The sequence below is a fragment of the Zonotrichia albicollis genome, chromosome 16, assembly GCF_047830755.1.
Source record: "Zonotrichia albicollis isolate bZonAlb1 chromosome 16, bZonAlb1.hap1, whole genome shotgun sequence".
NCBI lineage: Eukaryota > Metazoa > Chordata > Aves > Passeriformes > Passerellidae > Zonotrichia > Zonotrichia albicollis.
In genome coordinates this window covers 7,770,331-7,793,078 of record NC_133834.1, presented here as the reverse complement: position 1 = coordinate 7,793,078, position 22,748 = coordinate 7,770,331, and the positions used below count along the sequence as shown (strand labels likewise).

The 22,748-nt window shown below is 46.5% G+C and overlaps 1 long non-coding RNA gene across 1 annotated transcript; it reads left to right on the top strand.

Annotated features, from left to right (window-relative positions):
- The first annotated feature begins 495 nt into the window (after window positions 1-495).
- On the top strand, window positions 496-22,205 carry LOC106629421 (uncharacterized). Its single transcript, XR_012582845.1, has 3 exons — window positions 496-725; window positions 875-988; window positions 22,132-22,205. It is a non-coding gene; the product is annotated as an uncharacterized LOC106629421 (long non-coding RNA).
- The last annotated feature ends 543 nt before the right edge of the window (window positions 22,206-22,748 follow it).

Below are 22,748 nucleotides of genomic sequence, written 5' to 3'. Positions count from 1 at the left end.
ACATGGAAATGACAGCAATCATTAAGTCTGCATTGCTTTGTTTGCACTGGGGAGCCCCAGGCACAGGCAGGGCTGCAGGCACAGGGGGAAGGATTCACACAGCCCTGTGTAAATCACTCCAGATTGCCCTGAGACACACTGAGAGCCTTCACCATGGGCTGGCCAGGCTCTGCTCTCTGCTCCTGGAGGCTGAGATGCTGCATTAATGAGTATGACAGAAGAGAATAAGGAGACAGTAGGTGAATGTGCCCCTGGCAGTGGTGTGTGGTTGATTCACACCATTTCTGAGCCCTGAGCAGAGGTGCTTTTCATTCCACAAATCCCTGCAGCGTGATTAGTTTGCCTAATACGTGCCCTGCTTTTTCTCAGGGCAGGATACAAATCCTGGTGCTCCCATTGGTTGGCAGCATCAAGGAGGCAGCGAGATTTGTGTGACCACCCTGAGATGGTTTGTCTGTTACTGCAGAGGGTTTCACACCTCACTCCTGGCACTGCCCAGGGCAGACTTTGCTCTCTGCACTGCGCTGTGAAATGGGGTAGTGAGGAGAAGCGGAGAAGGGGAAATGAAAGAAGGAAAATCTTGAAATCACTATGAAGTAAAAGATTGGTGTCAGGAAGGAGATGGATGCATGGAGGACAGAGAAAGAAAGAATTATTGAAACATTATAGAGAAACATAAACTGGAAAAACTTCTATCCATGGCACAAAAGAAAAGTGCTCTCAGGGTAAATGGCTGTAGTGTTGGATGTCACATCCACTTCAAACCCAAATTAGACCTGTTTTTCAAGGTTGGGTTAAACAAGCCAAGGTAAGGACACACCTTTACAGCAGTGCACCTACTGATAATTCCTTTTCTGTTTGATAATAAATACAGCCTGTCCTGTGGTTCACCCCATCTCCTGTTTGGCCATACGGGGAAGGCAGTGAGTCTCCTGCACAGTCACAGCTCTGAACACCAGGACAAGGGAGCAGCAGGTGAGATTTGCAGGTGAGATTTACAGCGCAGTCAGTATGATATTTGTTTGTTTTCTCAACACATTCCTTTATCCACTAGTAATAAAACTGTAGAGAAACATGGACAAGTTTTATTATTTAATGCAGCTGGTAAGAATTCAGCTAAAACACAATTTGAATCAGGATGGTCTGTGACAACAGGCACGGGATTAAAGTCCTTGTGACTGGGAATTTGCAAACCTGCAAATCTTCATTTCACAGGGAAAACCAGCAGAGATAGGTATTTAAATCAGCATATCTCTGGTATATTGAGTTATTGCTATAGCCTCTCTGAGGCTCTGCCTAGATAAATCTCAAACTGGCCAAACCATTTGGATTTAAAGAGTTTGTACTTGACCTTTGCACAGACAAAGTCCCAGCTGTATTAAAATGAATTTGATCAAGCAAATGATTTGTGGCTTTCTGTTCTGAGCGTGAGAAAACTTCCTTAATTTGGGGAGAGAGTGACCCTGGCCAAGAACAGCAACTTCTGCTGGAGAACCTTGAGCTTCCTTCTGGTGTGTAGGTGTGGATGGTGCTGGGTGCAGTGAGGTTTCTTAGGGTGAAGATTAGAGTCCCCCTTAAATTCCCCTGCTGCAGGGAATGGTTACAGTCACCTACAATGCACAGAGGTGACACTACAACCTCTTCACTCCTCATCACATTAAAGATATCAGCCAATACAACTGTGCCACCCTTGAATGCACTTATGCTTCAAATAAATGCTTGATTTATAAGTGCTTTTATTTACATCTGCTGGTTTCACACCCACGCTGAGGTGTAAAGAGTTTTTTCTGAGTGCTGCTAAGAATGGTGCTGGCACCTCTTGAATGCAGTGTCCTTAATGCCCTTATCTGTGATATCTCCTCAGGGAAGAGGGAAATCACACCCGGAATTTTTTCTGACCTTCCTCTTTAGTGGCATGTTTGGTGAAAAATATTGGCCCCTGTTGTGGACTGTCTGTATATCTAAAACAAAACAAAACAAACCCCCAAAACATGTTTGTATCCCTCAGCTGATTGAACAATCCCCTCCGTGGTGTGCTCAGGGTTTCCATTGCTGAGACTGTCACCTGCTGGCCACGGAGGAGCTCGCCAGGATCTCGGGAGCAATCTCAGAAACTGATGGATTAAATACTTGGGTTTGCCTTTGGAAATTACACATTGAGATGTCCCTGGTTTATCTAACCTAAACAGGATGGTAATTCTTTAAATTGAAGTAGACCAGGAAAGCTTCCTCATTTATAAAACTTTTAAATTTCATGGAGTTTTAATGCAAAGGAAACCAGGTGCTCATCACAGTGAACATGTGGGGTAAAATACTGGTTCCAGTAAATTTCACTAAGCTTAACTATGGCAAACTAAGCCATAACCAATTAGCAAAGGAAAGGAAAGGAAACTGAAGGCTGGTTGTCCTGCCTCTGGCAGATTTTTGTCACATTAAACCATGGATACAAGATGACATTCAGAAAGGGTCACATTGTACTGACCAGCAGAGCTCCACAGGAGTCAAAGGACCTTTACTGAAGATCTGCACCACAGCTTTTGCAAGAAAGGAAAAGAATTGCTCTGAAAAGCTCTTTCAGCCCTGCCCTTGCCCTGCCCTCTCATCTGTTGTCACTGATAGCTCATTTTCTGCCAGTCTTTGGGCCAGAATCTCAGCTGGTGTGAATCACAGCTGGAATGAGGCTTTGCAGGGTGGTTTATACTCCTTGTTTTAAGGAGTGCTCCCCTGTTCTCCCCAGACCTGAGAGCAGGTTACTGCAGTCCCTGGAATGCATTGCTCAGGTGTGATTTTTCTGTTTCAGACACAGAAATGAGTTCTGAGCTGTACAACAGGTACAACTGCTCCTGTGATCCCAGTGGAGCACCACTCTCTAGAGTTCTTCCCAAAAATCTGGTTTTTCTTACATAATGAGCTGTGTTACCAGCATCCTGCAGGGCTGCTGATAGGAAAGGAAAGCTGGTGCCACAGAGGCTGTTTCATGACAATTATCCTCAGCTCACTTGGTGTTACACAAGGGTTTTGCTGCTGAAAGCATGTCTAAAGTAACCCTCAAGTTCAGTGCCTCATGTCCTACTGAAACTTTAAAGAAGAGATTTTTCTATGGATGTTTTTCCATAAGCCTCTTAGTTCACATCTGTAAAAAAAAGATTTCATGCACTTTAAAGATACTTTTTGACTGTCTGTAGCAAATCCCTAGAAGTGAATTTATGCAAAGTGGTCATGTTTTTATTTCTTATTAGAAATCAGAATTATTTTTTTGGTGGGGTTATTTTTGGTTGGTTGTCTTTTGGGGTTTATAGTTTTCCTGTATTTCCCTTCGGTCTGTTCTTGTGCTTGGACACTCACAAGCTTTATTGTTGCTAGAGAACACAGGGTGCCTGGATGTCTGTCTTATGAAAGCAAGTGGCTGCTTAAAAAGAAAACCAGAGAGATTAGAGGCTGTGTGAAATCCCACTAAATTCAGTGAAAAGCATAACTTCAAAGAATTTGGAATCAGATTTCAAATGCATATCATGAGAGACTTTTGAAACTGGTGGATTAATAGAGAATACTGAGTCTCCACCCCTGTACAGGACAGAAAATGCCATTCACCTGCCCCAGAGTTACCTCCCCACTCCCTTCTCTGTGTAAAGAGCAAAGCTGTTCAAGGCCATTCTGTATCAAGAGAACTTGAAGAGCTCTGGCCCACAACCAGGCAGAGCCTGGGGCCAGTTCTCAAACACCAACAGGGAGAATCCACAGCCTCTCCATCTTCATTGAGAATTAACAAGGCTTTGCCTGAAATGCTCTTTTCAAATCTGTGAATGCTAAACTAGAAAAAATCCCCGTGGCTTCCTTCTCTGCTTCCCACCCACACTGCTCAGCAAGTGATTTCCCCAGAGCTGGTGGGAGCTCTGCTCGGGCACAGGGTGGCTGGGGAGCTCTGTGCCCCAAGTTACAGAGCGTGGGCTCTCCAGGCTGTCACAGCCTCTGCAGCCCCATCCATCACTTCATTTATCACATGGAGATATAGATTCCCTTTAAAACTCCTCTTCTGCTGGTAGATTTACTTTGCACCAAGACCTAGTGTGAGTTAATATTCTTTTTGAGGGGAGATAAAGGGCAGTGGAGATTCTAGCCTAAAGAATGTAGCCTCTGAGTTTTATCCCTGCATTGCACACACATTTTGATGGTCCTTGCTGTGTGTTTTATTGAGGCTGAGTCATAAGCAAATCTTAGTACTGTGGAAGGAAGGAAAAATGGAGTTTGGGCAAGAACATGACATGTCACAAATGGATCCAGCAAAGGGACTGCTCAAGCTGTGAGAATGCAGTGACATATCTCAGCAAAAGGAGAACTGAAGGTCAGAAGTCCTTGTGTTGCATTTCAGTTTTCATCACCTGATGCCTGTCTGGACTCAGTGCTGTTTCTGGTGACAGGGCCATCACAGTGAGATGAGCCAATCCTGCTCGTGTGCCTTCCCTCAGGAGCAGCCCCAGAGCTCACAGGGACTGTTTCTGCTCTTGTGTTTCAGTGTTAGGATGATGAACACCTGCCCAGGGCTTGGGGCTGACACAGGTGCTGCTGCTGGGGCTTGGTCAGGGCACAGCATTTTTGGCTGAGGTTGTTAAGGAAGGAGAGTGAAGCTCTTGTGTTATGGAGGCAGGAGTTTCCTTGGCATCCCTTGGGAATGCTGCCTTTGCCTGGGGAGGAGAGGGGAGCCACAGCAGCTGGGATGCGCAGAAGGTGCTGTTTTTGGGGAGACTCAGCCATGAGCTGCAGTGTGCAGCATCCAGGCTGTGCCACAGAGATCAGGACACTGCAGAGCCTGGGCAGAGAGCAGCCAGGCTTGGGGCTCCCCAGGGACCCACTTGGACAGGCACAGCTGGCTGCAGCTCAAACACCACTGACTCACAGCCAAGCCCTGAAATAGGGCAGGAGAGAGCAGCATGTTCTGCCACCAGTGTTTGACTTTGAATTTGTTTAGAAAGTTAAATGTCTTTTTTTTCCCCTCTCAGGTGATGCCTGGCTTTGAGGTCAGAAGCCTTTTGATCTTCTTCATGGAGCTCACCACGAGGGAGAGGTTTAGGTGTTCCTAATCCAGAGATCTGCACCTTTTACCCCCTCTCCTTGGTGGCCACTGCTGTCACACTCTGAGAGGCAATGAAAGGCCAGGGACACTCATTTGTCAGGATGCTTTGATAGGAGCCACTGCCCTGCTGACAGGAGCAGCCCAAGTGTGCTCCCTCCTGCCTCTTGGGCAGACTTTGGGCCCTTCCTCTGCCTCCCTGGAGCTGTGGAAGGGCAGATTGTCCTCACTGCAGCCAGCTGCAAAACTGCAGAGTGTGAGGCAATGAGACAGCAGCTTCTGAAGGGGCACTCAGTGCCACCAGACACAGCCAGACCAGTGGGGCTATGGATTAAATTATCATTAGCAAAGCTACCTAGCAAACACAGCTGCAGAAATATGGCTCTTTTCCTCCCCCTCCCTTTGGCCAGCTGATGTTCCTCCTACATGGTACAGAGGGATTTTATTTTATTTTATTTTATTTTATTTTATTTTATTTTATTTTATTTTATTTTTTTATTTTATTTTATTTTATTCAGGTTCAGGCTGCAGATCTGGCTGCACATTGGAAGGGGCTTTGGAGGACATTTGCTGTTTCTGAGGCCATCAACGATCACGTTCCTCCAGTTTTCTTCTGGTTTCTGCTCTTTCTTGGGGTTAATATTGCAGTAGGGAAGAATAAAAGGCCCTTTCTATCTTCAGGATCTAAAATGAAGGAACTGAACAGACAGAAAATTACAAACTTCATTTTAGAATTATTAATGGTTGAATTTACTGAACTCTTGGCCTTAAGGAACAATATCCAAGCAGGTGCTGCCCAGGCAGAAGTCTGTGTTTGAATGGGCTGTGTGCACACAGAGTGTCTCTGCAGCATCCCTGGAAGGGCAGCATTGGTTGGCTGGGCACCCCAGCTCTGGAGGCTCCCAGCTGGCACTGGAGGACCCTGGCAGGACCAGGGACTGTGCCCTGGGGCAGGAGCTGGGCTGCCACAGCCAGAGTGAAGCCTCAAAGTGCATTTAAGGTGTTGGATTTTGCAAACATGGATGCAAGCAGCACTGTGTTTGTTAGCAAGTCCCCCAGCTGTCATGGCACTGTGAGTGTTTTCCAGCTCTGACCTGGCCAGGGGAGAGGAGCCACTCCTGGGGAGCTCCAGCTTCCTGCAAACACAGCTCCAGGTGCTGCACACAGACAGGTACCCACATAATATTTATACTTTCCTAATCTGGCAGCTTAATTTGTACAATCATGTGGAAAAAAACCCAAAACAACCCCAAACAACTGGGGTTGAATCACTGTTTTGTTTATATTTGAGAGAGAATTCACTTGCCTGTTGTTTGCCATTGCCCCCTCAGAAGATGGAGGCCTCTGGCCAGCAGGATGAAGTGTGGCTTTGTTTTACTATTTACAGAGGCTGGAAAGCACGATGGTGAAGAGAGAAAAAGAATGCAAATAACTTGTTTATCCCCAGAGATGGATGCTTTGTGCTGTCACAAGCTGTGCTGTTGACTCAACCCAGCTTTATTTCCCTGAACTGGGGGAGCTGACAAAGCTTGCTGAGGAAGGCTCCTAAGCCAGAAGGCTTTTGGTTTCAGGACAGCTCCATGAAGCATCCCAATGTTTTGATCTGGGGCATCAATTACCGGAGAAAGGAAAGGAAGGTGGGAAATAAAGACTGTAAAATAAAATTTCCAAGTGCAGATTTAAAATCCCACAGGAAAAGTTAAAAGCAGGGTTAAGGCAATATTTCCATCCTGCCTTAATGTGACTTTTCTAGTGTGGCCAATCTAAATTCAACATTGTAACTCAAATCATATCATCTTGCATCCATTTCACAAGAACAAAAAAACAAACCAAACCAAACCAAAACAAAACAAAACAAAGCAGCAAAATGAAGCATCTCAGTGCACAAGAGTGCACATCCTGTCCCCAGGTTCCCTGCTCTCCTGCCTCTCTCTACATGCTGAGTACCCAAACACAGTGTGACCTGCCAGGCAGCGCAGCCTCACTGCTGGGAATCTCAGGGAGGGAGTCCTGCCCAGGGGCTGACAGTGAGCTCATGTCCAGGTCTGGACAAAGCCCAGCTCGACCCAAATCCAAGCAGGAGAAAGCCACTGTCCTTTCTGTGCCAGCTGAATTGCTGGGCTGGAAAAGTCATTCATGTAAGTAAATGATTACTGATTGGCCTCTGTGTGGCGACTCCATCACCATCAATAACCTTAACACAATCTGTGATCCTTCCAAAAAGACCATCATTAGGTGGACTGATATCAGCACAGCCTCCCAAGTCCAAGGCTTTGATATCATCTCATAAATTAGGAAGATTTTCAGGCCAGACAACACTTCAGTAGTCTATGTGGGAATTGAAGGGCTGCTGCAATGAGCCTTGTAAAATAAAATGCTGAATATAAAAAGGAGCAAACAACTGTTTGCCTTCAGCATTCTGGAAGCTGTATGTGGCCAAAATAATTTTAACAGATGTGATCAGATGCCATCTCCTTTCAGCATGGAGTTAACAGCTTTGCAGTTCCTGGTGGCAGGGGAGAAGATCCACCTGCCAGGGCACAAGGGATGTGGTAGCAGAGAAGGGAGATCAACAGAAAAAGAAACTGCCAAGTCGTGCTGTCTGAGAGAAGTGAGGCTGCAAACAAATCATGCCATGGTTATCTAGACTCTGATCTGGCTTTCCCTGAAGTGGGTGCCAAAGTGTCCCTTGGTTCACACTGCACAACAGGCTCCAGCTTGTTTCATCTGTAAGTGATACTGTGCCCCTGCAAATGATCTGTGTGAGCAGTCAATGTGATTCCCTGTGCCAGTGACAAAGCTGATCTCATGGGGAGCTGTGCCAATGCTTTTAGACAGTAAACTTTTGGGCAAAAGTTATGTAAATGTTCAGATTAATTTAGATATGTAAGTAGCCCAGGAAAATCAATGGAATCACTTAGATGATTAAAATAACTTTGTCCAAAGTGTTTTTAGCCTCTGTACAGGTCCTTGATCTGTATGGATGGCTTGCACACTTGCAAAGATTAAAAAAGAACATTTTCATTAAGAAAACTTTCTCTGCTTGAATGCAGAGAAGGCGACTCAGTAAAGCAAGTTACTCTTTTCCCACTGGCATGTGTTGTGCCCAGGTCTTTATGTTCCAGTGTACAGACCCTGTCTGTGAGAGACATGAAAAGCTGTAATGCCAGGCTCTGTGAGTCCCTGATGTTTGCCAGTGTGGTTTCTTTATTTTTAGTAGTTCCTGGAGAAGGGCTGAATCCATCCATGTGCAAAAGATCCCAACTGACAGGGAGGGGAGGCATGCATGTGTTTTGAGACATGTGCCTGGGGTGGCTGTGGTTATGTAAGGGCTCTTTTGACATGGCCAATTACATAAAATGGAAATACAGGGGAGGAAGGCAGTGGGTGAAGGCAGAGAAGGAATCTGGCTGTAGCAGTGGAGCCTGTGTCCCTGCAGGTGCTGGGAATGAAGCAGAAGGAGGATCCCCAGGTTGGCACATTTAAGCCTGCCCAGGAATCCCAGGTGCTGCTGACTTGGAGCAGGTGAAGCAGGGATGCTCCTGCTGCAGCCCCTGTGCTGGATGGCAGCCCCTGCAGGCACTGGGCACAGCGAGGCACACAGCAGCACTGGGCCTCAGACAGAGCCTTGGAAATCTGCTTCTGTTTGTCACATCTCAAACTGAAATGTGCTCAGTGAGTGCAGGACACAGGGCAGGGGCAGTTCTGCCACAGCAGCAGCAGAAAGGGGCAGTGCTAGGGCTGGTTTGATGTGTGTGGGCACAGCCCAGAGAGGACATGGCAGGAATGCCCAGTGGAGCGAATGCTTCAGCTGAGGGAGCTCAGCCCCCAGGGCAGGATTCACTGCTCTTGAGATCCCTGGAGCTGGCACAGGGCATTGAGAAGGGCTTTTCTTAGTGAAAATGAAGCTCATAACTGTTTGGCCAGGTAATAGGTGATCAGCCCAAATGCAAACATGGACTCTGCTCAGCATACAAGGACCACTGCAGCATGCTCACCTTTTCCACAGGTAACACTCTTGCTCTGGCATCAGGGCTGCTTCCCTGCTGCAAGGGGGCTGTGCCTGCTGCTGGGAAGGGAGGGAGAATGCAGGTTTGTGCCTCCTGGCCTGCCCTGCTGAATTTCAGACAAGAAATCAGAGATCTCCCATAAGAAAGCCATAATGCAGATGTACTTCTTTGTTTCAACCTGTGTCGACCTTTCCAAGTGTAAAGATCAGGACTGTGTCCAAAAAGGTCACAAAAGGCTAAATTTTATCCCTAGAGCAAACCTGTCATCCCCTGCTGAGCAATTTCCCATGAGCCATGCTGTCTGTGCAGCTTGTGTCACAGGCTCAGGATGTGGTGACCCCTCTGACATGTCTTCTTCATGAGGCTGCCGCATTTCACATTGCACTGCCGAGGAGTGAAATGGGACACGGGAGGCTGTGTCCTCCTGCTGGTGCAGTCCAGCTCCAGCAGTAGGAAGGACCACCTCGTGTGGGGTGGATGTCAGATTTAATAGGGTTTTAAGAGGTTTCCTTTTGAGGGGGAGGCACACGTTTACCAGCTCTGGTTGATAACCACAGGGGTGAACCAGGGCGCTGGGGACACTCTGGGCGCCCCTTACCGTGTGAGCAGGGCACGGTGCCGGTCCCGGCAGCCCTGGGAGCGGCGGAGCAGCTTGGCCGGATTCCATGCATTCCCAACAGATGGTGCTGCGGTGCCACTGAAAGCTGAAGGCAAGCCTAGAACAGAGGCTTCGGGAGATTCCCGCTCCCTGCGCTTTCCCCCACGGGGTTCCCGATGAATTGGAGCAGGTTTTGTTTTCCCCACAATAACTTGCGCACGCTTCACCTGGCCTCAGTGATTATCCCTCCTGCCCTTCAGCAGTGCCTGTGGCTCTGGTCTTGGTGAGCCTGCAGTTCCACTCTGCCTCCTGCTTTTGGGGATTTTGGCCTCTGCCTGCACAGCCATGAACCCCAGCAGGGAGGACAGTGGGTGCCACCTGTGTCACCCGGTCTCAGTGGCACAGGGCACAATGTCTCCCCAAGAGTGTAACTAACTGCTGCACCCTGGAGAATGATGTGGTGTTTAACACAGCCTGGTTCTGCCTGCAGGCTGGCTCTGGTCCAGGAAAGGGGACATGGATCTTCCTGTCCTTGCTCCTTCAGCCTCCCCTGCAGCGAGGTGCTCTCCTGTCCTGGCTGGGAGAGAGGGAGACTCCTTTTCCCTGCACACTGAGGTCATCCTGCTTTTGGCACAGCCTCTCTCAGGAGTGCCTGAAGCCAGAGGATCCCTCAGGAAGATGGAGAGGACAGTGTCTGTCTGGGGAGGATCTAGATGTGCTGTGTGTGATTTGGGTGAAGCCTGTGCCTGGCAGTGTTAGGAGCTGATGGCCACGAGGAGCTGGGGCAATCTGGGCCCTTACATCCAGTCCAGAAGAACTCTTGGTCCTTTCATAGGTGGGATTGACAGGTTAGTTCCTTCCTCTCTATCCCCACGGAGGTGTTGGGAGGATCCTGGTGTCGGTGTGATGGGACTCATGGTGGCATTGATACTGGAGAGGTGGCAAGCAGAGGCAGCAGCTGTGGCAGGGGTTGAGTGCTGGGAGCAGCAGCACAGGGATGTTTTGTGCCTTGCTCAGGCTGATGTTTGTGCAGACCTGCACAAACACTCCAACCTGCTCACACACTTTCCTCGTGCTCCCTGCGTGCCAGCTTCTCCTGGCCCCTTCAGTCTGCCTGCACTTGATGAATTTACTGTTGCTGAACAATAATAGTGCTTAAAGAAGACAACAGGGAAAATGTGAAAATACATTCAAAGTACTGAACAAATTCACTTTGCAGGAGTTCATTGTGTCACTACCCAGCTCTTGTATGACTTCCATCACCATGGAGCATCGCTGAGATGGGGTGAGCCATGAACAGCCTCTCAAAGCCTCACTCAAGTCCAATTATTAAGGGACTCAAAAAGCACCTTGGGCATTGATCTGTGAGCTGGCAGCACTGTGCTGGCTAGCCAGGACTTTGATTTAAATGAGTATCCCATCTTTCAGACCCAACTCCATTCTCTTGCCAAAAATGAAAATTACCCTTTTGTATCTCGAGGCCATGAAATTAAGTGATTCCTTTTCAGGTCATGTGCACCCCTGAAAAGCACACACCAGGCTGATTCTCCAGAAACCCAGGGGAACCCTTGAATAAATGCACAATCAAATTACTAGTTCCCCTAATTAATGCTGATAGTAAAATTTGATCCCCACCTCTGTGTAGAGGAAATGATGCTGATATCATTTCACCCTAATTTAGTTGAAATTATCTTTGGTGTATGCATGGCTGTGCTTTGGAATAGTAACGAAATTTTGGCTCTATGAAGATTTTTCCAGTGGATGCGGTCTTAATTTCATAAAAAAAAAAAAAAAAAAGGATTTTCAATACTGTACCTCTTTAAACAAATTTCTGTTAATCTTAATTTCTTGGGTTGAGGTACTGTCCTGGAGGGAGAGCCCTGATGGTGTTGATGGGTTTATTGTGCTCATGTGTGGCAGGAGAGAACACAGCAAGGTACCCAGTCTCCTTTCTTCTGCCTTCAGCCTGTGAGCTCCAGTTTATAGCACAAAGAGGTGACAGGAAAATAATTGCTGAGTGGGGTATTGAGCAGTCTTGTGTCTAAGCAGCCTTTGTAACATACCACTGCTTTGAGGAGAAGCAGGGTGAATGTGCTTCTTCCCTCCCGCCCTTACAGCAGTGTCAGTGGGCCATGGCTGTGGCATCTGTCCCGTTCCAGGCTGGTGGCTGTAGGTGGCACCATTGAATCACAGCGAGGATTGCAGTGCAGCACTCAGGGGCCAGCGCTGTATCCCAAAAGCTGAGCTGCCAGGGGTATAAGTGGATATTTTTCCCCTGACGAGGGGAAGAGAAATGATGCATTGACTCCATCTTATCAGAAGGCTAATTAATTACTTTATTATACTATATTATTCTATACTATATTACATTACATCTAAACTGAATCTGCCAAGCACTCAACTCTGCACACCCTACACAGAATCTCGTGACTGTCAGCGACAGTCGCGACACACACACACTGACAGGCCCTGACAGGCCAAGGAAACAAAACACCATCACTGTGGGGAAACAATCTTCATATTGCATTTTACTTTTGCACAAACACAGGCACAGCAAATTATAAGAATTGTTTTTCCTTTCTCTGAGGTTCAGAGAATGTGAAACCCAGAAATATTCTTGGGAAGAATTGTGCCTTGCTTTACTCTGTGAAGGGAAATGTGGCGACAACGGGCTGTCCTCAACTGGGGTACCCTCTGCCCAGCTTCAGCTGAGGGTGTGTTTGTGTCCCTCCTGCCCAGAGTATCTGAGCACCAGAGCTGTCCTGGGCCAGCTCCCCACACCCTCTGGAGCACCAGAGCTGTCCTGAGCCTGCTCTCCTCATGCCTCTGGAGCTCTCCGTGCCCCGGGCCGAGGCCGCGGGGCCTGGCCCTAGTGGGGCAGGAGCTCTGGGATCCCTGCAGGATCCCTGGCTGGATAATCAGCCTTGCTGTGAGCTACTCCTGGTGCTGGGAAGGAGAGCATTTTCCCTTCTCATCTTTCTCTTTATCATCTTTCAATTTCTGGCCTTTTATGCTGCTCCTGTCCCTCATTAGGAGGCGTTTGCTGCCAGCTCGTGCTCTGCTGAAAGGCAGCCTGCAGTGACAGAACACGCTGTGGGCACTGCTGACAGGGGCATGAGTAAGAGCTGCAGTAAGAGCTGCTCCAAAGGTTTTGTCCCTACAAGATTTTTGTTAAAATATAATATTAATCAAAGCTTTCACTAGTGGAACTAGTGGATCTAGTTTTTGAATTTGGAAAGCAGTACTTTCTGGGGGTATTATGGCTGTAAATATTTCATGTGCCACTTCTGCAATACAATCCAAGTGTAAAGTAAAGGAAAAATAGTGCTGGGGTAGGAAGGGATAATAGATTACGTGCAGAAAAATTGAGACTAATTATCATAACTAATTAAAACAAGTTTCTATAACTGTATAATGACTGATTAAAATTTGCTATGATGTTATGAGAAACATATGTAAAATATCCTTTTGTCGCAGGAAAAATCACTGTTGCCCAATTGTTCCCACTCTATGATGATCAGGAGCAAACTGGAGTGGAGCTGTGCTGGACTGGTACTGGAATTGTGTTCCTTTGCTGGTGCAGGGTGTGGGATTGGTTGTGGCTCCTTTGGGAATGGCACACAGCCTGCAGTGGGTCCTGGCATGGGCAGCAGCAGCCTGGAACAGAGTTGGAGCTCTGTCCATTCCATGGGCATGGAGCAGGACTAACCCAGAGAGAACCTTGGGCTGACTCGGAGAACTCAGTGTGAAATTCCATTAGTTACTACTAATGTATTACTTAAAGCTTAGGTGGTTATTATATTTATTCTATAAATACATTATCCTATTACCCACTATAATACTATAATTATTCTAGACATATAATTATGACTAATAATATGTCATTATATGCTTAGGTAAGTTTTTCTACCTTTGGTTCAAGCTGGTCCCTCTATGGAAAATCACTCTGAGCACCTTCTTCACAATCTGCCTGCTGTGTCTGCTGCTACCTGCCCAGCACTGACCCCACTGACTCCCATCCTGCTTCCTCTCCCTTGGAAGGGCAACAGCTGAAATACAGTGCAAGAAACTCATTTCCCCTTAAAATATAAAACATGTCAGTGATGTATAGCTGTTGCTGCTGTTGATATCAGTGAAAGCTTATTTAGGTTCAAATGGGTTCAGCTTTTTGACTTCCCATTCAGAAAACATGGGACAGGGAATAACAATGGATGAGTAAGCACAAGTTTTGGCAGCCAGAGTTAAAGATGTCACCAAAGATTAGGCATCAGAAGCTTTTTAAAAAAACTTATGTTATCTCTTTAATGCCATAAAGTATCAGTTAATGCATTGAATTGACTGTCACACAGGGTATCAGGACCATGATTAGGCAGTTTCTCAGACTTTGCCTGTCAGCACAAAGATATGCTCTTGGCATCTCTTCCAAAATAGTTCCCTCAGACTTTGTTTTGGGGAGAGACAGATAAAGTTTTCACTGATTAGATGAGGCAGACTTAGGAAACCAAATGGCAGGAGTGATAAAAGTGATGCATGGTGTTGGAGGGGAAAAAGAGGCTGTAAGGGATAGAGACTCAGGTGGGTGTGGAGAGACTCTGAAATGAGGATAAAGAAATAATTGGCACTGTATGTTCATCCTTTCTTCCCATTTTGCTCTTTCCTAACCTCTGGTTGATTAGACAGACTGACCCATCCTTATACCAAGAGGTTATTTCCTTTAGAAGTGCAGCAGAGACACTGAATCACTGCCTGTACATGCTGCTGGCAGGGTGTAGCACTGCCTGCTGTCAGTGACACTGCCTGGCCAGGCTGGAGCTGCTGCTTTCCAAGGGAATTCCAGCCTGCTGGCTGTTCCCTCCTTGTTCCAGCTGTCCTGAGCTCTGCTGTCCAGCTCCTCCCTTTACAAAGTCATTGCTGGGTTGGAACCTTAGCTTTAGGGAGAACAGTCTTCCAGTGAGACCTGAGGGAAAAATGCTGGGAATATTTCCTTGTTTCTGTGTTTTCTGAGAAGCAGGGTGAGGCTGATCCCATAGCTTGTCTTCCTGTGTGCAGGTACAGTGCTATGGGCTGTAAATCTTTTATTTCTCAGCCTTCCACACAAAGACCAGTTTCTTTTCATCTGCTTATCAGAAGAAGCATGCACAGTGAATGTTTTGTGATGTTAAGTTACAGTTGGTTCTTAATGTATAATCTTTCATTAGTAGAGACAGACTCCAGGAAAGCCTGGACTCTTTGAAAAAAAAGCTTTCTCCCAGATATGTTGGCCAAGGAAACTTATCTCCCCATCTCAGCCTTCAGCAAGCAGTGGAAGGAGATTTTTTTTTTTTTTACTTTTTTTGGGTTTTTCTAGCTTGGTGAGGCACAGAGAAGGGTACTGTGTTTGAACACCACTCTTTAAAAGCCAGGGTGCAGTGGGGACACTGGTTTGTGCTGCTGCAAAGTGCCCTGCAGTGGTCTGAGCAAGAGAGGCTTGAGTTAAATGAGCTGATCCTGAGGTCCCTGGGGACTTGTTTGAGGGTGGCAGGTTTGACAGCAGATGGAACTTTGCCTAAACCATGCAGAGCACGAGCTGCTGGTCCAAGTGAGGCCACGGAGGCTCCAAGGACAGCACAAATGGCTCAGCTGCCCCGCAGAGTGCTGGTGTTGGTGTCTGGCAGCTGCACTGGCCTCAGCAGGATGTTGCACAGCAGGTATGAAACTTCAGAGTAAAGGAAAAAGAAATAACAGTTGTGTCAATGCCACTGTCCCAAAAACATACAGATTCTGAGGTACTGAAATTAACAGTTCAGCAGCCACCCTGAGCTACCCAAAAACTGCTGCTGAAAACTTCTCCAATCTCATTTTATGCAAATGTTCCCCATTCTCTGGATTTTTACCTCTTTCCTTTTGAATACTATCTGTTTTCACACCAGGATGGGAAATGGGTGAGAAGACCTTGACAAGTGTGGAATGCAGCAAGATCAGGCTGCACCAAGGGCCTGATCTGAACCAGGATGAATGCTCCATGCCTGCCATGGGAGATGGACTGTCTGTTTTGGAGGGTGGTACCTCCCTGAGGTACCTGGCTGCACCAATTCTGCTCTCATACTTGGCATCACCCCCATCCCTTCCTAATCTGACATGGATAGATTTTTCATTTTACACTGCACACCAGCTTGCTACCTGGTTTTGTGTTGTACAGTCCATCGTGAGAGCAGGATGAGCTGCAGTCCTGTGCTCTCCCCTCTGCAGAGGTGCCTGAGGTTCAGCAGCTTGAACAAGAGGTTCAGCAGCTCCTGTTACTGTGTGCAGTTTATCTCCCGGTCTCCACCTCCCCCTGCAGCCCATGAGCTGCCCTTCAGTGTGTTGCCAGTCCTTTGTGTGTCCCAGGCTTTGGCAGTGATGCTCTCTGCCCTCCCCTCTGTGGGTGGTGGGACCCCCCCTCGTCAGCTCTGCCTCTTGCTCTATTCACTTTATGCCATTAAATCACAGAAGGACAAGGGATGCAGAGTCCTTTGTGCAAGTGGCCCACAAAGCCAGGCCACCTGAAGTGTTTACTGTGGTTTAGAAAGGCTCTAACCTTTAGAGAGCAGGTTTGAGCTTTATTAAACAGCTGGAGTTATTCTGAGAGCCGGCTCCCCCGGGCACTGGAGAGGGGTGAGACCAGTCTGTGCTGCTAATTGCAGATGCTCATCGTGCACTGAGAGCCAATATCTGTAAAGGGATCAAGGCCACCCCACTGCCTTCAATAAGGGCAGGGCATGGCAGGTCATTGTAGCGTGGAGATGCAGTTAAGCAGCAGGTTTCTGCATCCCTATTCTTGCCTGGCAAAAAGTGCTGGGAGGTCTTTGGCTGTTGCTAGTTAGTGTGCCTGGCTTAATTTCTGTTCTAGGAGGAGTTCAGTGTGAATGCAGGGAGGGCTTGGGTGCCTGGTGCTGTCAGTGGAAGTGGGACATGCAGAACCCCCAGGCAGAAGTTCGGCTCCATGTCCTGGGGTCCTGCTGGAGCCCCAGGGAGGTGTGAGCACATGGGTTGTGGTGCTACAGCAGAGAGCTCTGGGCTACATTATGGGGAAAAGGAGAAAATAGGGAGTGCAGAAACTGCTGGAACATGGATGAACTCTGGGGTTCCCTTTATATTTCCTGGATGTGCTTTGCAATGCTGAGCCCAAGTGTAAATACAAATACAATATAAATATCTATTTACTACTAATACTGTGTTTTCCCTACCCAAAACCACCCCACTGTAAACTCCCTCATGTCGTTAATTAGGGATGGACTAGTGAACCTCTGTTATTAAAATTCTTCCCACTTCTTCCCTTTTAACAAACAACAGCATCTTTGAGCTTGTGCCAACTTCAATTTTAAACCTTTGAAAAATCTTTAATCTTCTCAGCCAATTTTTTTCTTTTTACTATCTTAAAAAATTAAATATCCATTGAACATAGATCTTGATGCTGATTAGGATGCCTCATAAGATGAGATCTGTTTTTCCCTACAGATCTTACTGAGAGTCAGGAATGCTTAGGAGATGCTCTTTCATCAGCCTGGTACTGAGTGGGAGTGAAGGTGGTGGAATAGCAGCTGGTTTAGACAGTTTAGGGTGAATGCAGCCATGTAGGAGGTGTATAGTACATTCACATGAGAATAATGTATCTGGAAAGGTCACATGCTGAGCACTGTTTCCTGTTAATGCATTTTGGAAATAGAGAGCAGAGTTGTGACTTTTTAGGATGGGTTTTTGCCAGAGCGTGATCCTGGGCTCAGGGGTCAGACATTGCAGGCCTCAACATCTACTGAGAACCAGAACTCAATGGGGTTACCAATTACTGGCTGATTTATTGAGTCAGGTTTTGGTTCATTGCAGTTTTATAAGAGCAGAGTAATTTCTGGTGAAATGTTCTATGTCACCTTTGCATTGTGGAAAATGTATTTCTTTTCTGCATTGAGGAGAAACACCTGAGACTGAAGTAAAGTTGTGCTTGTCCTGGGTGAACCCAACCAGCTGGTGGTATCTCACATTTTCTTAAGCATGAAAGTCCAATGGGTATTTAAACAAACTATAAACTATAACAGACTCTAAACCTCAATTCCTAACACAGTCTTTCAACAGGTTATTTTTTTTAGCCAAAATGTCAAGTTTTGTTTTCTTTCATTTTCATACGCAGGTCTGCTCTCATTACTGCAGACTTGTTCTTATTTTATTCTTGGGTGTTTTTTGCCATAGCAAACCATTGTTTGAGGAGTAGATTCATAGAGATAAAACCCAGGAAAGTTCCTAGATGTAACCCAGGGAAGGACCAATGCTCACCTCTGTAAAGGTATTTTAAAGCCATTTATGTCTGTTCTTGCTTTGTAATGTGTATAAATGAGAAGCAAGGACTTAATAAAGCTCCTGAGGCTGGAGTTAGAGAAGTTTCATTGACACATCTAAACTGATGCTGGGGCCCTTTATAAAAGTGTGAAAATGCATCTTCCTTTGCTGGTCTTTGTTCTTTCCTCTTTGGATGTAGCATTGCATTAAGAAACAGCAGCCAGGACTGTCTGACCCACTTAAAATAAAGCTAAACTCAAGAAAAAGCATTGTCATCCCTTAAATAAGAGCTATAAAGGGGAAGCCAAAGCAGGACTAGCATCCCTGCTCTTCTCTACCTGCCTCAAAACTAATGGCACTCTGTGCTTATCTCCAGTGGTGGCACAGGACTGCAGCTCTGCCCTCTCACAGGGATGTCAATCAAAGGGCTTTGCTGGGGTAAACAATAACTCTAATTATCTTGACAGCTGGTGGCAGGAGTTAGGAGGCTCAAAGCTTTCCCAGAGGAGGAGGTAAGATGACAGCAAGCAGAGTTAATACAGCCTCCTGTTGCTGCCTTGCCACCTGCAGAGGGGGCACGGTGGGTCAGGGGAGTGGGTCTGAGGGCAAAGAAAAAACAAAGTGTGAATGTGGTTTGTGCTGCCCCCCTGAGTGGGCTCTGCTGGAGCCAGATTTACTGCCAACAGCATGGCTGCAGCCACACCACCACCACGAGGTTACTTGTCAGGTCCAAGCTCTGCTCCCCAGCTGGACTGGGCCAGCCAGGCTCTCTCCTGTGAGAGGAACATTAATTCCAGCTTGGGGTAGTTTAAAATGAGCTCAGGTGCTTTGCCTGTTTTCCACACCTGAGCCATGCACAGCATTTCCCTGGCTGTTGGGGAAGACAGTGAGAAGGTTAAGACACCACATTTGCAGCATCCCCTTGAGTTCAACGTTCCTTACCAACACAGGTGCTCACCAAATCCTCAACCCCAAAATACAACACCAGCCTTCCTGGTATTAACAGTTGTGTGACAGAACATCAGAGCCCAGCTCAGATGTTTGTTCTGCCCAAGTTTGTGCTGTGTGAATATCCACAGAAACAGTCAAATTCCTCCCGAAAATGAAGTCACCCTTAGCAGTGGTCAGCTGAGGAAGTTGAGAAGACACAATTAACAAGGTGACTTTAGCACGCTTAAAAATAGGTCTGTGGGAATGCTTTTAAGGACCTGGAAGGACTTATGTCATCTTGCTGGGGGCTGTGTAGAGAAGAAAGCTGTATGGAAAGGTAAAATGGGAAAGTAAAGTGGTGGACAGTTCTTATATAGCTGTTCCTGATTGTTTTAAGTGTTTTGGGGTCAGCAAAGATCCGGGATTTTCATTTGATTATAGCACTGAGCAGGTTGTTAATCACACAGATGAGAACCTTGTGATGCTTTTAAATAAACAATAGACACAATTTAATGTTTGTGGCTTGCAAGCACTACAAGCTTTGTTACTGTCTTTAGAGCAGGGCTGTGTGGTTTATGGATTGGTGGTCTGCGGTGCTCTTAAATGTGCAGGAGCTCTGCTAATGAAATCTGGATGCTCCTATGGTGTCAGGGCTGGACTCCCCAAGAACAAATCCTCTGGGTGACTTTCAGGCTCTTCAGAAGCCTGTTGAGTGTGAAGTCCAGGTTCATCTATAAAGATGTGTGTGGGCACTCATGTAGTTTCAAAATGAGACACTTCAAGTTGTTTCTGAGCAGGTGCTTTTGAGGAAAAAACTGTGTTTTTATAGTCTTGACATCCAAGAGATCACAGTGGGTGTGTGGCTTAGGGGTCTGAGACCCCTGATGTTCTTCCTGAGCTCTCTGGGAGGCACTGAGGAGGAGAAATGTCCCTGACTGGTGGAGAGCTGAGTCCCATGACAGTCATTTCCCAAGCCATCTGCAGTTAGGCAGCTGTGGTGGAGGTCTAAAATATTAGATGTGTCTCTCCTTCTCTTTCCTTCCTTCCCCCTACAGGCCCTTTTACAGTAGTTTGCAATTTTTAGTAAAGCCCAGAGTGTTCACCTCATGCCTGGTGGTGTCTGCTCCCCCAGCTCTGTGGTGCCCAGGCTGTGGCTGCTGCCCTGGTGTGGCTGGGCTTTGTCCAGAGGCAGCTCTGCTGTCCTATCCCTGGGCTCACAGAACCACCCAAACCCCACTTCTTTCCCTTGGGGTTAGAAACAGCCACAGGAACCAGATTTGCAGCCTGCAGTCCTAGTGCCAACGTCCTTTCCCCAATTCTTGGATTTTATCCTTTCGTATTTGTTATCCTTGCTTTAGCCACTTGCTGCTGCCAGTAATGTGTGCTGTCCATGCCCAACTGTGCCAGACAAAGCATTTTATTTTCAGCAAAATGATTCTTAAACCTAGTTTGCTTTCTTCTCCATTAGATAAAATTTTCCTTGGTAAGGAGGACACCATAAATTATGATCTGGGGATAAAGAAGTCATATGAAGGAAGGCAAAAGCTTTGTTTTCCTGGTGAGCAACATCAGACAGGAGCCAGTCTGAAAGTGTGAGTCACCCTGACAGATAGCCAAAGATCTTGTGCACTGCTGGGAACACCACTGTGGAGGGGGGAACCTGAGCACTTCACCCCAGGAACACCAGGACAAAAAACTTTCAGGATTTTTTTCCCCCAGAAAACTGCAAACATGTGACAGTTTGCAGAATAGCGAAGCAGGCAGAACATGTGAGTTAATCTGAAGCAGCCACTGGAGTGTTAATCTAGCTTTGAGGAGGTTTCTCCCTCTTTCTCAGTTAAATCTTCTGTCAAAGTAGTCCTGTCTTACTCAATTAAACCTATAAGGAACTTGACTGTGCATTTCATCTCCCTGGGGCAGAACTGTAATGTAGGAGCATATAGCTGAATTAACTTCCTGATCTGAGGCATAGAAGGACTTCTCATTGGAAAGCGTGGCTTTGGTTCTTCTTTCTGATTCTTTTATTTTTACAAACTTCTAGTGTGAAACTGACTTGCAGATGAAAACTAATGAGTGAAATTACTGCCTTAATGAAGAAAATGCTACTAGCAAGTTGTGAAAAGTACTTTAATCATAATTAATAGAATAAAATTAATACTGAACTTTAACTCTTCTCACGTGTTTTAATTAATAATTAAGTTTAATATTGGTTATGACACATCTTTGCATGCTCTCAAATGCCTGTGACAGGGCAGTTGGGAGAGCATTGCAGTTCTAGAAGCTTCTGTGATGACAGATTCATAAACATCAGGCTGGATGGACCTTTGTGATTTACTTGTGCTACCCTGTGCAAATAACCAGTGTGATAAGATCAGAGCATTTGTGCCCAGGGTATTGTACATGAGGTGTAGCTGCCTGTCTGATGGGGCAGATGCTGCAGCTGCCTCATAAACCCTTTCTACTCTTTGTCAGTCTGTGTTGTACTGAAAGTGCAAGTTCTTCTCATCAGTTTCATGTATCATCCTTTTAGAGTACTTCAGACCCCTGCAAAATATCAGCCAGGGAATGGTCTCTGAATAATTTTTTTTTTTAATCCAGCATGTGCAGATATTTCCAGATCTATCTGACTGCAGGAACAGTGTCAGTGTCTGTGGAGGCTGGGTGGCAGCAGGTCTGTCCCTGTGGTTTGCAGTGGCTGTGCTCTTTCTCAGGGCTCAGCTCACCACTCATTTCTGCCAGCATTCTGCTCCATGGGGCTGAAAATGCTTCTCCTGGGGGTGCCTGCCTTGTGTTAAAGCTTCCTTCAGCATTGCACAGGGCTGAATAGACACTGGGAGACCCCTGAGCTGCTCTGGCTTACAGAGGAGGGGGATGTGTTGTCTCCTTTGCCCCACAGTGTGGAAACACCCCTCCCAAAATGTGGGCTTGGATCTGAGCAGCTTGGGGAGAATAGGGGAGATTGCAGGAATAGTCCTGCTTTACCCCCCTCCCATGTGAGAAGTGCCTTGCTCACGTTATGTTCTGCTTTCAAACATGTCCAGCTTCAAAGTGAAGCTGATGGCTGTCCTGGAGGGTAAACGATGGGAAATGTGAGGCAGCAGAAGCCTCATTCAGTGAGCAGTGTGTGACCCCTGACAGGATCAGAGCTCTGCCCTATCGAGGCCACTCTCACCTGTGCAGGAGGGAGGCTGGGACATAAACAGTTGTTCTCACAAAGTCATTGCCTTTGCCTGCAGGTGCCTGTGAAGCCTCCTGATAATTGATCCAGTGGTGGTGAACATATTTGGAAGTATTGTTTGGAACAGCTGACTCTAGTGCTAGTCCTGTAAATCCAGAAAATCTCAGGTAATTCCTTTCATCTTCCTTTTCTCTACCCTTCAAGCTTCCCTAATATTTTCACTGCACTCTTAGAGTGTTCTATGAAGGTGCAGCAAACTGTAAGGAACCACTACACATTGGTAAAAAGTGAGCTTTGGGTCCTCATATGCAAATATTCACCCTGGGAGGATGACTGGGTTGTTATCTAGTCCAGAGTAAACCACTATTGAATTACATGTCAAATCTAAACTACACCAGATTTTGAATTTCAAATCTCAAACGCTTGCAACACAGTTCTCATAAACAAGTTACAGATCAGAAATTAGTCACCAAAACCATTGTGACTAACTTTAAATAACAAGATAGATATGGGGAGGGGTGGGGGGAGAAAAAAATCTGCTCAGAGATAATTTGCAAGCTGAATAAAATAATATTAAAATTATTCATCAAGCTTATCAAGCTTGATTCTTGAGTAATGTTGTGTCATTGCTAGCAGGTGGTGGGAGAAATGGCACAGCATACCATAATTAGTAAT